The following is a 13,000-nucleotide window of genomic DNA, read 5'->3' on the forward strand; positions in this document are numbered from 1 at the left end:
GCTCATAAATTTTACCCGTGCCAGGTACATAACATTCTAGTACACAGCTTAAGATGCCAGTGTCTTATTTTATACCAATCCATTCCTTCAATCATAATAGACAAGCAGTTGCCCACGAAAGACATAGGTCCTGAGTTCGAGTCTCGATCCATCACACAACTTAAACATGCCAGGAAGTTTCATATCACCGCACACTACGCTGCAGAGGGGATATTTCATTATGTTTGGTGTTTTTTGATGGATTACTAAACGACGTTATTTACTAACATCTGTCTTGCGAGATATGTACTGTCATGCCATTCTCACAATAATAACAAAACCGAAGTACAAAAGAATACATGCGTATGAAACGGCATACCTCAAACCTAACTGTAACACAGTTGCAATATGTATAGGTTTACTCAGCACCAACTGAAAAAAAATGCTTTTCTAATTCAATTTTTCAAATACGTATCCTTATTGAAAAGACAAACTATACACTGGTGCATCAATGAAATTTTTAAAAATCAAGCTTCATCTTAAATTATTGCATTGAGTATCACTCTGTTCTTGGAACAATTATTACCAACACAGTGTATCTCTGTACACTGAGGGGTGTGGAATTGTAAGCAGTCGAACAAAATGTGTGCTGGCGTCAAACGAAATTTGAAGTATTTAAATATTTCAGTTTGGTTAAAAATATGTATCGGCTAGGTTTTCAGTCGCAATCATAATTTTGAAATCTAAGTAGCTGAAGTGCTCAATACTCAGTCAACGAAGACCGCAAAACTGTATACCCGAGCATTCAGTCAATACAAGATGTCCTTCCGATCGTCTGTCATTATTGTTATAATTAAGTACGTGCGTGTATTGTTGACACTGCGTACAATAGCTTGTCTGAAACACCATAGAAAAGTGACCTTTCCATAACTGAAAAATAGTTTTGTTTAAAGAACTGTGGGAAGGTTATGGCAGGGTAAAAAATTACACAGAAACACCTTTATAATAATTTATTTTCAAAATGTTACAGAGAATTTACGAAATGTAGCAGAAAAGTATCTAATGGACTCTTTCCTCATGATGTTGTTATCTTTCATCATCTGAAACGAGGAGAAATGGTCTGGTCTGGGCATTTAATTAAGTCTTTGTAATTTAATACAATTCAACACAATTTATGTTTCGGAGGGAAATAGCGAATCAGATATATAGGAGTACTGTGATACACATTTACTGTATAATGAATAGTGCACAACAGGTAGCGTTATACATGAAAGTGACTTTCTGATAGACAAGTCTGGCCCATCTGCCCCTTATTCAATCTCTAGAAATTGCTACCTAAGATAATTTCATTGAACAGCCGTTACGATATCAGTTACAGTTCCTTGGAGAATACACGCACTTCTCGATCCCATCCGATGCTTCACATTACTGAAATTGTAGTCTACAGTCTGAAGACTTGTTTCAGTTTTCCAAGCTAGGCTGTCTTGTGAAAGTCTCTGTATGCGTTTGAAACTTCTTGCTGTATTCAGACCCTAACCTCTCTCTGCGGGTGTCACCTCACACACTCCTCTCAATTACAAAAATAGTTATTTCTTGATTTGTCCTATTAGGCTGCCTCTCTATAGTCGTATCTTAGAGCTCTTTTCTCTCCATTTAGAATCAATATAAGGTAATTACTCGCTCTAACTAACTAATCTTTAGCATTCTTCCGCAACCGTACATTTGAAAAGCTTCTAGCCCTTGTGGTCTGTACTGCTTATCAACCACTTCTGTGTAGGGCAAGAAGTGAGTAATTAAAGCTTTTCTGGGAGAGCTTTTGGAAGGTTGGAAAAGATGAGGCTGAGGACGCAATATCAAACTATTGGGAAGGGAGGCAGAATAGTGGGCGGTAGAGAAGCCCTGGCGTGGGAAGGAAGAAGAGCAGAACTGGAAGGACGTTTAGGTCTATGGGCGAATTCCGTAGTAACTCAGGGGGAGGTGGTTCTATTTTCATTGGGATAGCTCGTGGAGAATGTGTAGGTGCAAGGTTTGGGGTGGGGAGGATTTCGGTTCAAACGCGTCAGAGTGCGGTAATTGGTAGTCAAGGAAGAAATGATTGGATGGTTAGTGGCAAGACTACAGGAAGTTTAGGAAATCTCAGATAGGAGAGGAATGAAATTAGGACTTCGTACAGCATTCAAGCGGTGGATAGTAAATGAATGTGGAAGTCTTGAAGTTTTTGGCCTTCAGGGATATTGTTGGAGAGACGTCATTAGCATAAAAGAGGGGAGCTCTGCTTGAGGCCTTATAAGTGCTGAATATGATGGAGGAATACAATCCCCATGTTAGTCCACATCGTTGTTTCATTCTACTGCTATAGTTTTGTTGTCTGATTAGGAGAAGGGACCCGTATTTGTATTCAGTCGAGGATTACTCCGAGATATTTTAGTTTGTTAAGTAATTGGAAAGGAAGTTGGGGAAGCTGAGGTAGAAATGAGGATTTCGAATTTACGCAGTATCGGTTACTGTAATTCAAAAGATTGGGAGAGCCTACTGTACCAGTTACCATACGAGGGTAGTCATAAAGTCTTAGTTATCATCTAGAAAAACTGAAGTCACGATTTTTCTCAAGTACATGTACTTGCACGATTGCAAATCCCTGCACCACAGTACCGCAGCATGCTGTAGGAGGAGATGCGCGTTGGGGAAGTAGAATATTGAGCGTTAATACGTATTTGAACGAGTCAGCTTTGCCACAATCCATACTGAGGTAGTGGAAATCTACATCAGAGCGCCACTGTACGACACTATGGTTAGGTGGCTCAGACGCCTCTGGTGTGCTCAGACAAATCTCAGCTACGACGAATGAAGTGGTAGACGATCTATCTGTGAAGAACCGGGAGCCTAAATGGAATTCGAGGCCTTGTTCCTCTATGATCGGCGTATCACAGTCGAGGTGATACTGGTAAAAGTGAAAACTGGTAACTGACTAGTTTTACCGTCCTGCACGATATTTTTAACATGGAAAAGGTCGCTGCCCGTTGAGTTCCACGACTGCTCACACGGTCGCTGAACTCAGGTAGCAGCGATAATGTTGCAGGGGTGTCAAGCCAATCCATATGACTTGTCTAGCCTAATAATAACCATGGATGAGGGTGTTGGGCGTATCACGATGACCCCCGACAAAGGGACCGAGGAAGCAGCGGGTAATTTGTGGACTCACTAGCAGCGAGAAAGGCAAAGACCCAACCATCTTCGAGCAGGGTGATGCTGGGAACATTTTGGGGCTACCATAGCGTGTGGCTAACATGCTATGCTCGTTAGGAGGAGCCTGTCACTGGAGCGTACCACCGAATTCTCTCGCCGAGATGACAGGAAACTGTGAAGCCGGAGTGTCGCTGGAAGGTGTTCAAGAGGTTGTTATTGCTCCCACGACAACGCCCCATCTAATTCTGCTGATGACTCAGCCACACATTCTATTCTTTTGGAGTATCAGGTTTGCTCAGACTCATCGTATCCTCACAAAATGACACAAATATCTCCTTGCTAATGATACCATTGCGTGGCCGGCATGTCGAGAATGGTGACGTACCTGAACAGCCAAAATTAATACATTTACAAACAAAGTCTCAGCCAAATTATCCATTGTTTGGGAATGTATGTCGCACGGAATCTTAACACCATTATCAAGAGTCATGCACACACCTAGATTATTTTTTTGTTGTTGAGGTGACAATCAAGACTTTATGACACCCATCGTATTTAAAGACATCATGGCTTTCATTATGTCCATTGTAGACTATTAACTGTAGCTGCTAAATAGGCGGTTTATCTAGGTATGATTTCAATCAGTCGCTTTCTAAATCTGATACGATTTATTGTATCATTTACTACCTTTCCAGTCACTGTAGGCTCATCATCACTTGGACGTGTTTTGCAAGAACGAATTTTGGACCACGTGCAGATAGACTCTAGGGTCGTAGCGCAAGCGAAAATAACATAAATTTGGTCATAAATTAACGTAATCTGTACCATCGAAAACATTATTATACTTGTGAATACTAATTGAGCATCCATTAATGGACGTAACATTGCCCGTCCGCCCTTCCCATTTACGAGGGCTTGAACTCTGCTGAAGACACTGTCAGTTATAGCTCTGAATGTCTGTGGAGGAAAGGAAGCTCATTCTTCATCAATAGCCGAAACCAGTGGAGTTCGTGATGATGGACGATGAATGCAGTCGACTTTCTAACTCATCCTAAACGTCTTCCGTTGCGTTCAGGTCTGGACTCCGTCATGTTGCCACAGTGTATAGCGTCATTCATCATTCCAGTTCACTAGTTCTCAGTCAGCCACTGTCCAGTGGTATTGCTCTTTCCACCACCTCAAGCGTCGCTTAGCATTTGCGACAGAAATGTGTTGTTTGTGAGACGCTGCTCAACACGGTACGCCAATCGTTTTAGCTCACTACGCACAGTAACTATGCTGGCTGGAATGCTGCTAACTTTGGAGCTGATGAGTGAGTTCTTCCACTTATTTTATGCGATTTTTTTTACAGCCACCGTGTCCTGATGTTGCTTTAGCTGTGCTTGTTCCTTCACGAGTACAATTCACATCACCAACAGTCAACTTGAGCAGTTTTAGAAGGGTTGAAGTGTCCATGATCGATTTGTTAGTGCCGTGACATCCGGTGAGTAGAGCACATTCTAAGTCAGTCGGCTCTCCTGAACGACTCATTTTGCTGTTGCTTCTTCTCTACTGACAAGACGATACTCTCCAACTCGTATTATACTGGCGGGTCCTCCTCCAATGACATATCTTAACAGTCGATTTCGCACTACAAATGCTGTCCAGATACTTTTGATCAGTTATTGCCCTTCTGCAATATGTGCTACTAACACATTCACGCCGGCCGCGGTGGTCTCGCGGTTCTAGGCGCGCAGTCCGGAATCGTGCGACTGCTACGGTCGCAGGTTCGAATCCTGCCTCGGGCATGGATGTGTGTGATGTCCTTAGGTTAGTTAGGTTTAAGTAGTTCTAAGTTCTAGGGGACTGATGACCACAGCAGTTGAGTCCCATAGTGCTCAGAGCCATTTGAACCATTTTTAACACATTCACTCTTTAATGATTTGTCCATATACTTTTGATCAGTTAATGCCCTTCTGCAATTTGTGTTACTAACACATCCACTCTTTAATAATTTTGTGAATGCTTCACTATATTAGGTTATCTGTAAAAAAAAAAAAAGACCGATATTAAATGTCTATTGCCAACCTAAAGTAGAGCTGGCCATTCGAAAATCAAATGACACTGAGTCCATGCTCGCAAGCGTTTTCCTTTGTTTACGGTCACGGCATAGCGTAAGCTCACTGGGGATTGTATATGTTTAAAGCGTAATTGTAAATCGTTACGATTTTGCGGGATTTTGATATAAAATCTTGCTCGGCTGTGCCACTTCTTGGGACAGTTTCCGATTCTATGATGTTGCCTTGGACAGAAGTAGCTTTAAGCTTCTGTCAGTGAAGGGCTCTGAGGAGCGAGATAATCTTGCATTCAGATGGAATTTCTAAAGAATGAGTTAAGGCCTGATGTTTTCTAGCAGCAGCAACGGTTGCCTCACAATGTTTATTAAATTCTTGATACTACAGAGTCCTTAAGCTTTTAGCTGTTCTGCAATATTCAGACCGACTCAACCGTGTCCTAGCCATTTTTATACATGAAGGAAACGAAATCGAAACGTAATGAGCAGCCGCTCAAATCACAAAGCAAACATAACCAGTTCGTATTACCTAACAGAGAATATAAATAAAATCTATCCAAAGAAGCAAAGCAATGTCGTCAAGTATTTAATACGTAAACTGAAATTAGTAAATCCATACTCATTAGCCAAGTAAAGTCGCTGGTGGCTTATATTTACAAAGGTAAGATTGTTCTTGTTGTGGTCTTCAGTCCAGAGACTGGTTTGATGCAGCTCTCTATGCTACCATATCCTGGGCAAGCTGCTTCATCTCGAAGCACGTACTGCAACCTACATCCTTCTGAATTTGCTCAGTGTATTCAACTCTTGGTCTCCCTCTACAATTTTTACCCTCCACGCTGCCCTCAAATACTAAACTGGTGATCCCTCGATGCCCCAGAACATGTCCTATCAAACTATCCCTTCTTCTAGTTAAGTTATGCCACAAATTCTTCTTCTACCCAATTCCATTCAGTACCTCCCCATTAGTTACGTGATATATCCATCTAACCTTCAGCATTGTTCTGCAGCACCACATTTCGAAAGTTTCTATTCTCTTGTTGTCTAAACTATTTATCGTCCATGTTTCACTTCCACACATGGCTACCCTCCGTCAAAATATTTTCAGAAAAGATTTCCTTACACTTAAATCTATACACGATACTAACAAATGCTGAAGATTAAAGATTAGGTGGGTAGATCGTGTAACTAATGAGAAGGTACTGAATAGAAACGTGGTGGGAGGGGGGCAAAGAAATTTATCGCACAACCTGACTACAAGAAGGATCGGTTAGTAGTACATTCTGAGACATCAAGGGATCACCAATTTAGTGTTGGGGGGGGGGGGGGTAAAAATCGTAGAGGGAGATCAAGAGATGAATGCGGTAAGCAGATTCAGATGAACGTACACTGCAGTACTTACTATGAGATGAGGAAGTTTGCAAAGGATAGAGTTGCATGTAGAGCCGCATGAAACCAGTCTTCGGACAGAAGACATGGCGATGATGCTGTTACAGACTTACAGGAATTATGGAGAAGTGCAAATATATCAATCTGAGGTAAGGTTCAAAATGGCTCTGAGAACTATGGGACTGAACATCTGAGGTCATCAGTCCCCTAGAACTTAGAACTACGTATACCTAACTAACCCAAGGACATCACACACATCCATGCTCGAGGCAGGAGTCGAATCTGCAACCGTAGCAGTCTCGCGGTTCCGGACTGAAGCCCCTAGAACCACACGACCACGACGACCGGCCTGAGGTAAGGGACTGGTCCAGAAATGACGAGTCGACAGTTGAAAATCGTTGCTATACTTCTGACACAAAAAACCTTCAACCTGAAGTTCTTTGTTGTGTTTTGGGAGGAGACAGTATGGACCAAAACAAGAAAAATATATCCGGTAAATATGACTTCTAAAACGCTTACCTTAAGAGGTATGAGAACTAGTTTATTCTCGCCGTGACTAAAAACATATCGTGTACTGAACACTTGATCATAGCTCTCAATGGATTCATTTCAGAGCCGATGTTTACTAAACAACTTTTTCTTCTTTTGTTCCATACCACCTTCTACCAAAGCATGGAAGGGAAACGGTTTCCACTAGAAGTGATCGAATGTCATAGGTACCGGAACGATTCTCGCGTCGGATTCCGTCGTTTCCGGATCAGGGTCCCGCACCATAGATTGATACATTCACCTCCTCCATTTATTTTTGTATTTATTAATTTCATGTCATATCTCTGGGTTGCTACCTAGAAACTAAAACAAACGGTACGATTGCTACTGCTGTCATATGCACTGAATCGCCAAAGAAACTGGTATAGGCATGCGTTTATAAATGCGGAGGTATGTAAAGAGGCAGAATACGGCGCTGCGGTCGGCAGCGCCTATATAAGACCACAAGTGTCTGACGTGGTCATTAGATCAGTTACTGTTGCTACAATGGCCAGTTATCAAGATTTAAGTGAGTTTGAAAGTGGTGTTATAGTCGGCGCACTAGCGATGGGACACAGCATCTTCAAGGTAGCGATGAAGTCTGGATTTTCCCGTACGACCATTTCATGAGTGTACCGTGAATATCAGGAATCCGGTAAAACATCAAATCTCCGACATCGCTGAAGAAGGAAAAAGATGCTGCAAGAACGGGACCAACGGCGAATGAAGAGAATCGTTCAACGTTACAGAAGTGCAACCCTTGCTGATATTGCTGCAGATTTGAGTGCTGGGCAATCAACAGTGTCAGAGTGCGAACTATTCAACGAAACATAATTGATATGGGCCTTCGGAGCCGAAACTCCACTCGTGTGTTCTTTATGACTGCACGACACAAAGGTTTACGTCTCGCCTGGGGCCGTCAACACCAAAATTAGATTGTCCATGACTAGAAATGTGTTGCCTCGTCGGACGAGTCTCGTTTCGATTTGTGTCTAGCGGATCGCCGTATACGGGTATGGAGTCAAACTCATGACTGCATGGACCTGAGTGTCAGAAGGGGAGTGTTCAAGCTGGTAGAGGCTCTGTAACGGTATGGCGCGCGTGCAGTTGGAGTGATATGGGACCCCTGATACGTCAAGACAGGAATCTCACAGGTGACACGTCAGCATGCAATGTGATCACCAGCATCCATTCATGTCCATTGTGCATTCCGACGTAGTTGTGCAATTCAAACAGGACCATGCGACATCCCACACGTTCAGAATTGCTGCAGAGTTTCTCGAGTAACACACTTCTGAGTTTAATCACTTCCAGTGGTCACCAAACTTCCCAAACATGAACATTATTGAGCATATCTGAGATGCCTTGCAACGTGTTACTCAGAAGAGATATCCACCTACTCGCACTCTTACAGATTTACGGACAGCCTTGCCGGATTCATGGTGCTATTTCTGTCCAGCACTACTTCAGACATTAGCTGAGTCCATGCCACGTCGTGTTGCGGCACTTCGGCGTGCTGGCGGTGGCGCTGCACGATATTAGGCAAGTATACCAGTTTCATCTCTGGAAGTATTTGTGTGGAGTGTAGTGCAGTGAAACATGGACAATAAATAGTGTAGACAAGAAGAGAATAGAAGCTTTCGAAATGTGGCGCTACAGAAGAATGCCGAGGACAAGATGGGTAGACCACATAAGTAATGAGGAGGTATTGAATAGAATTGGAGAGAAGAGGAGTTTGTGGCACAACTTGACTAGAAGAAGGGATCGGTTGGCAGGACATGTTCTGAGGCATCAATGGTTCACCAATATAGCATTGAAGGGGAGCGTGGAGGGTAAAAATCGTAGAGGGAGACCAAGAGGTGAATACACTAAGCAGATTCAGACGGATGTAGGTTGCAGTGGGTACTGGGAGATGAAGAAGCTTGCACAGGATAGAGTAGCATGGAGAGCTGCATCAAACCAGTCTCAGGACTGAAGACCACAACAACAACAACGACTGTTATGTGACCCTCATAATTTGATGAAAGTAATAGTAACGCAGGCTGAATCTATTTCATAGGCAAATGCATTCTTCCAGTACTGTGGGATATCTAAGATGGACGGACAAAACATTAGTTACCACCTTGAAACAGCACAGTAGGCGCCTTGGAACTCTACACATATGTCATGGCAGCAAAGTGCTGTGTATGTACCAGTTCGCTGTATCGAATCAGTGCATCGAGATGAGTCCACATCGAGACGTAAGAGAATGGCAGAAAAGAGATATCGTTGTTGGACGTGTCCATGACCAACCAAAGTGAATGAAATTTCCTGGCAGACTAAAATTGTGTCTTTGACTGTGGTTCGAACTCGGGACCAACAACAACAACAACCAATTTCTTTGGTTCTTCAGTGTAAATGTGTTTAACCAAGAACAAATACTTTAATTAGGGGATACAATGAACTGTAGCGTACAGTTACTAGTGATTGGCACAGTAAACCGTATCAGATTCAAAAAAACCACTGGTTGAACATCATACGTACATAAAGTGATAACTTGAGACTTTCGACTTTTATCACCAGCCAATTATGCAACACACGCATGACACGTCGTATGCATAACGAGTGTTTCGGCCAGTGGAGAGAGAGATGTAACGCGGCCTGCGTGGACGGGACGTGTGCGAGTTATCTGCGGCCGCGGCTCGCGGGCAGACAGACAGACAGAGAGGCAGGCAGGCCCGGCGGCTGTCCGGCCGGCCGGCCGCGCCCCGCCGTCTCGTCCGCCATTCAGCTCGGGTCGCCGCGCCAGACGTGGCCGCCTTCCAAAGCAGCCCGCTTATCCGCCTCCATCTGTCCGCGCCGGCAGGGCTCGGCGCTGCACTGTGCGACGCCGTAGCGGCCGCGGGTTGCGCCTCCTGCAATAAAGCACACCGTCCACTCCTCAGTTCTGGCTCCCATTCATCGACAGCGGCGGGAAAAGGGGCATCAGGATACTTAAGTCAACAGTGATGACTCTGTCGTGAGCTTATCGGGTATCTGCGCGGACGAAAGCTGGGGGACTGTATAATAGCGCCTTATCAGCTAAACACTCCTATTAGCATTCGTAAACGACGCTCGGGCAATGAATTTAACGCAGCATGTAGTTCTTAAGAGGAGAAATAAACAGATGTAAAAGTAAACTTAAATCGTGCTAACTGATTGTTCTGTCCCAGCTTGGCAGAACAGCTTTATATTTACAAGTAAAAATGCATAATTTTCGATGCCCTACAGCATTTTTTAAAGCCGTTTCGGAGTACAAGGCCATCGTCAGACTATGACCATCGTCATCAAAAGGGGAACAGTCGTGGTGAACAACATTGAATATTTCACAAGGACTGATGCGAAGAAAACAGAGTAAACGCCATCTTTGACAATGGTTCAAATGGCTTTGAGCTCCATGGGACTTAACATCTGTGGTCATCAGTCCCCTAGAACTTAGAACTACTTAAACCTAAACAACCTAAGGACATCACACACATCCATGCCCGAGGCAGGATTCGAACCTGCGACCATAGCGGTCGCGCGGTTTCAGACTGAAGCGCATAGAATCGCTCGGCCACAGTGGCCGGATTTGATAATGTATTAGCTGAAGATGTTACTGCTGAATAATAAACAAATTTATAAGGAACAAACCGGAAAACGTACTTTTAACACCAAAAAAGTATGAAGGTGTGCGCTTGCTCCTATGTGTATGTGTGTGCGTGTGTGTGTGTGTGTGTGCGTGTGCGAGCTCGTGAGTGTGTGCGTTGGTCCTTGTTTCCCTCCTTCCCCCGCTTCCGTATGAAGGCAAGTAGAACGAAAGAAATTTTTTAAATAAATAATGCTTCCTACGTCACTTAAAAACAAAATTCCTCAAAAAACAAATGAAGCTCCCAGAAAACATAGTCAGATGTCGATGTAGCTTTATGTAAATACACCCAACTGACATGGACATAAGTGATTACCGTTGCAGTTCTCTGATACGTAGAACGGTCAACAGAGTGCAAATGGTTCAAAATGGTCTAAGCACTATGGGACTTAACATCTGAGGTCATCCGTCCCCTAGACTTAGAACAACTTAAACCTAGCTAAGCTAATGCCATCACACACATCCATGCCCGAGATAGGATTCGAACTTGCGACTGGTGCAACAGCGTGATTCCAGACTGAAGTGCCTAGAATCGCTCGGTCACAGCAGCCGACCAACAGATTGCAATAGTTTTGTTCGTATTCAGTGTTGTTACCCACCGAGGGTATTCGGGGTGGTTCACCTGCCCCTATCCATGAGTTTTATGCAACTTCAAAGGTCTTCAAATACCACATGAAAAGTTTGCATATTCTCGCGCTCGCTATGTGCAAACTATTAATCATCAGAAAAAAATGAACATGACCCTGTTCTAGGAAATACAATGTAGTTAAATTTTGTACTAAGTCACGTTTCCGCTGGAGGTCTTAGTTTTCAAATTATTCAAAGAAACCGCAGAAGCGTTTTTCTTGAAAGTCATTGCCTTCAGCGAAAACACTTCCCACTACAGAATTAAAATAAATTAAATTTCCCACAAAAACTCGTATTCACTTTTTCTATATCATTAATAGTATTTGCGTAACGAGCGAGAGAATATGAAAATCTCGTGTGTGGTATTTGGATGCGTTGCTGTTGCATAAAAACTATTAGTAGCGGCAGTTGAATTACATTGTATAAGGGGGCCTGAACAGCTTCAGATGTTGAGTGTTCTCTGTACATGTGATACAGTATTATCAGCACCTGGCAGAGTTTGAAACGGGGTCTCTATTGGGCCGGATTGTCGAATCGTACAGTATGGAGGTTTGCAGGGCATTCGGATGTGCGAAGACCAGGTGCTGGATGCGAGGGCTGGCACAGTCTTTGCCAAAGTTCCGGTCGACCGCTTATGACCACCACAGGAGTGGATCACCGTATTCTGCGTAGTAACCACATCTGCGCCTGCCATCTAAGTACACGTAATGAACTGTCTGCAACATTCTGCGTCATCTCACACGAAATGACCGGACACTAGCAGCAGCCGGACAAGGGAATTACCGTTCTATGCGAAGGCCGCCGTTAATACAACGTCCCTTATTGGTACTCTTCTGCAGAACAGAATATTCCACGTCCATGGTAAGAAGAGCAGATGGCGCATACAAGAAGGATGGCTTACCTCAAGGCAGTGTGCTCGCCCCTGTGCTCTTCAATGTTTACACTAATGACCAGCCCACAACGGAAAATTCCAGGCTTTTCATCTATGCTGGTGATACTGCAGTGGCTGCTCAAGGAAAGACGTTTAAAGAAGTAGAGGAAAAGTTGACTTCTGCGCTAGATACGCTTGGCCCCTACTAAAAGCCAATCATTTAAAGCCAAATTCCAACAAGACGCAAGTGTGCGCACTTCACTTGGAGAACTGCAACTGGACGTTACATAGCAAGGCAAACGACTGGAGCATTGTTCAGCACGAGTATATCTGGGTTTTACCCTTGACCGAACTCTGTCCCCCAAGAAACATTGCCATAACACCAGGCTGAAAATTACTTCACGGAGAAACATCTTGAGGAAGCTCATATCCACCGCCTGGGGTGCAAGTCCTCCCGTCTTGAGAATTTCGGTCCTTACTCTGTGTGTGTCCGCTGCAAGGTATGCTTCACCTGTGTGGAGTGCATCCACTCACACCAAACATGTTGATATTGGAATCAGTGAGACCCTCCGCATCTTGTCGGGATATATTAAGCCATCTACAGTCGATAAAATCTACCCAATTTTTGGAATAGCTCCTCCACTATTAGAAGGGCTGTTGCTGTTGATGTAGAGAGGGCTAAGCAAACTTATGATCTCCGACATCCACTACATGATCATCAGGC

General features: G+C 43.7%; 1 long non-coding RNA gene across 3 annotated transcripts in view; it reads right to left on the bottom strand.

The window, feature by feature from the left end:
• Positions 1-974: 974 nt before the first annotated feature.
• The window catches only part of LOC126284697 (uncharacterized), a 175,490-nt gene continuing 163,464 nt past the window's right edge, over positions 975-13,000 (bottom strand). For 2 of the 3 annotated variants that reach the window (XR_007551526.1, XR_007551527.1), the window contains one exon: positions 6,546-10,026. This is a non-coding gene — a long non-coding RNA (uncharacterized LOC126284697). Of the gene's footprint in view, positions 1,080-6,545; positions 10,027-13,000 lie in introns of those variants that run through there. The other variant, XR_007551528.1, reaches the window with a different exon arrangement.

The sequence above is a fragment of the Schistocerca gregaria genome, chromosome 8 (assembly GCF_023897955.1).
Source record: "Schistocerca gregaria isolate iqSchGreg1 chromosome 8, iqSchGreg1.2, whole genome shotgun sequence".
Classification (NCBI taxonomy): Eukaryota; Metazoa; Arthropoda; class Insecta; order Orthoptera; family Acrididae; genus Schistocerca; species Schistocerca gregaria.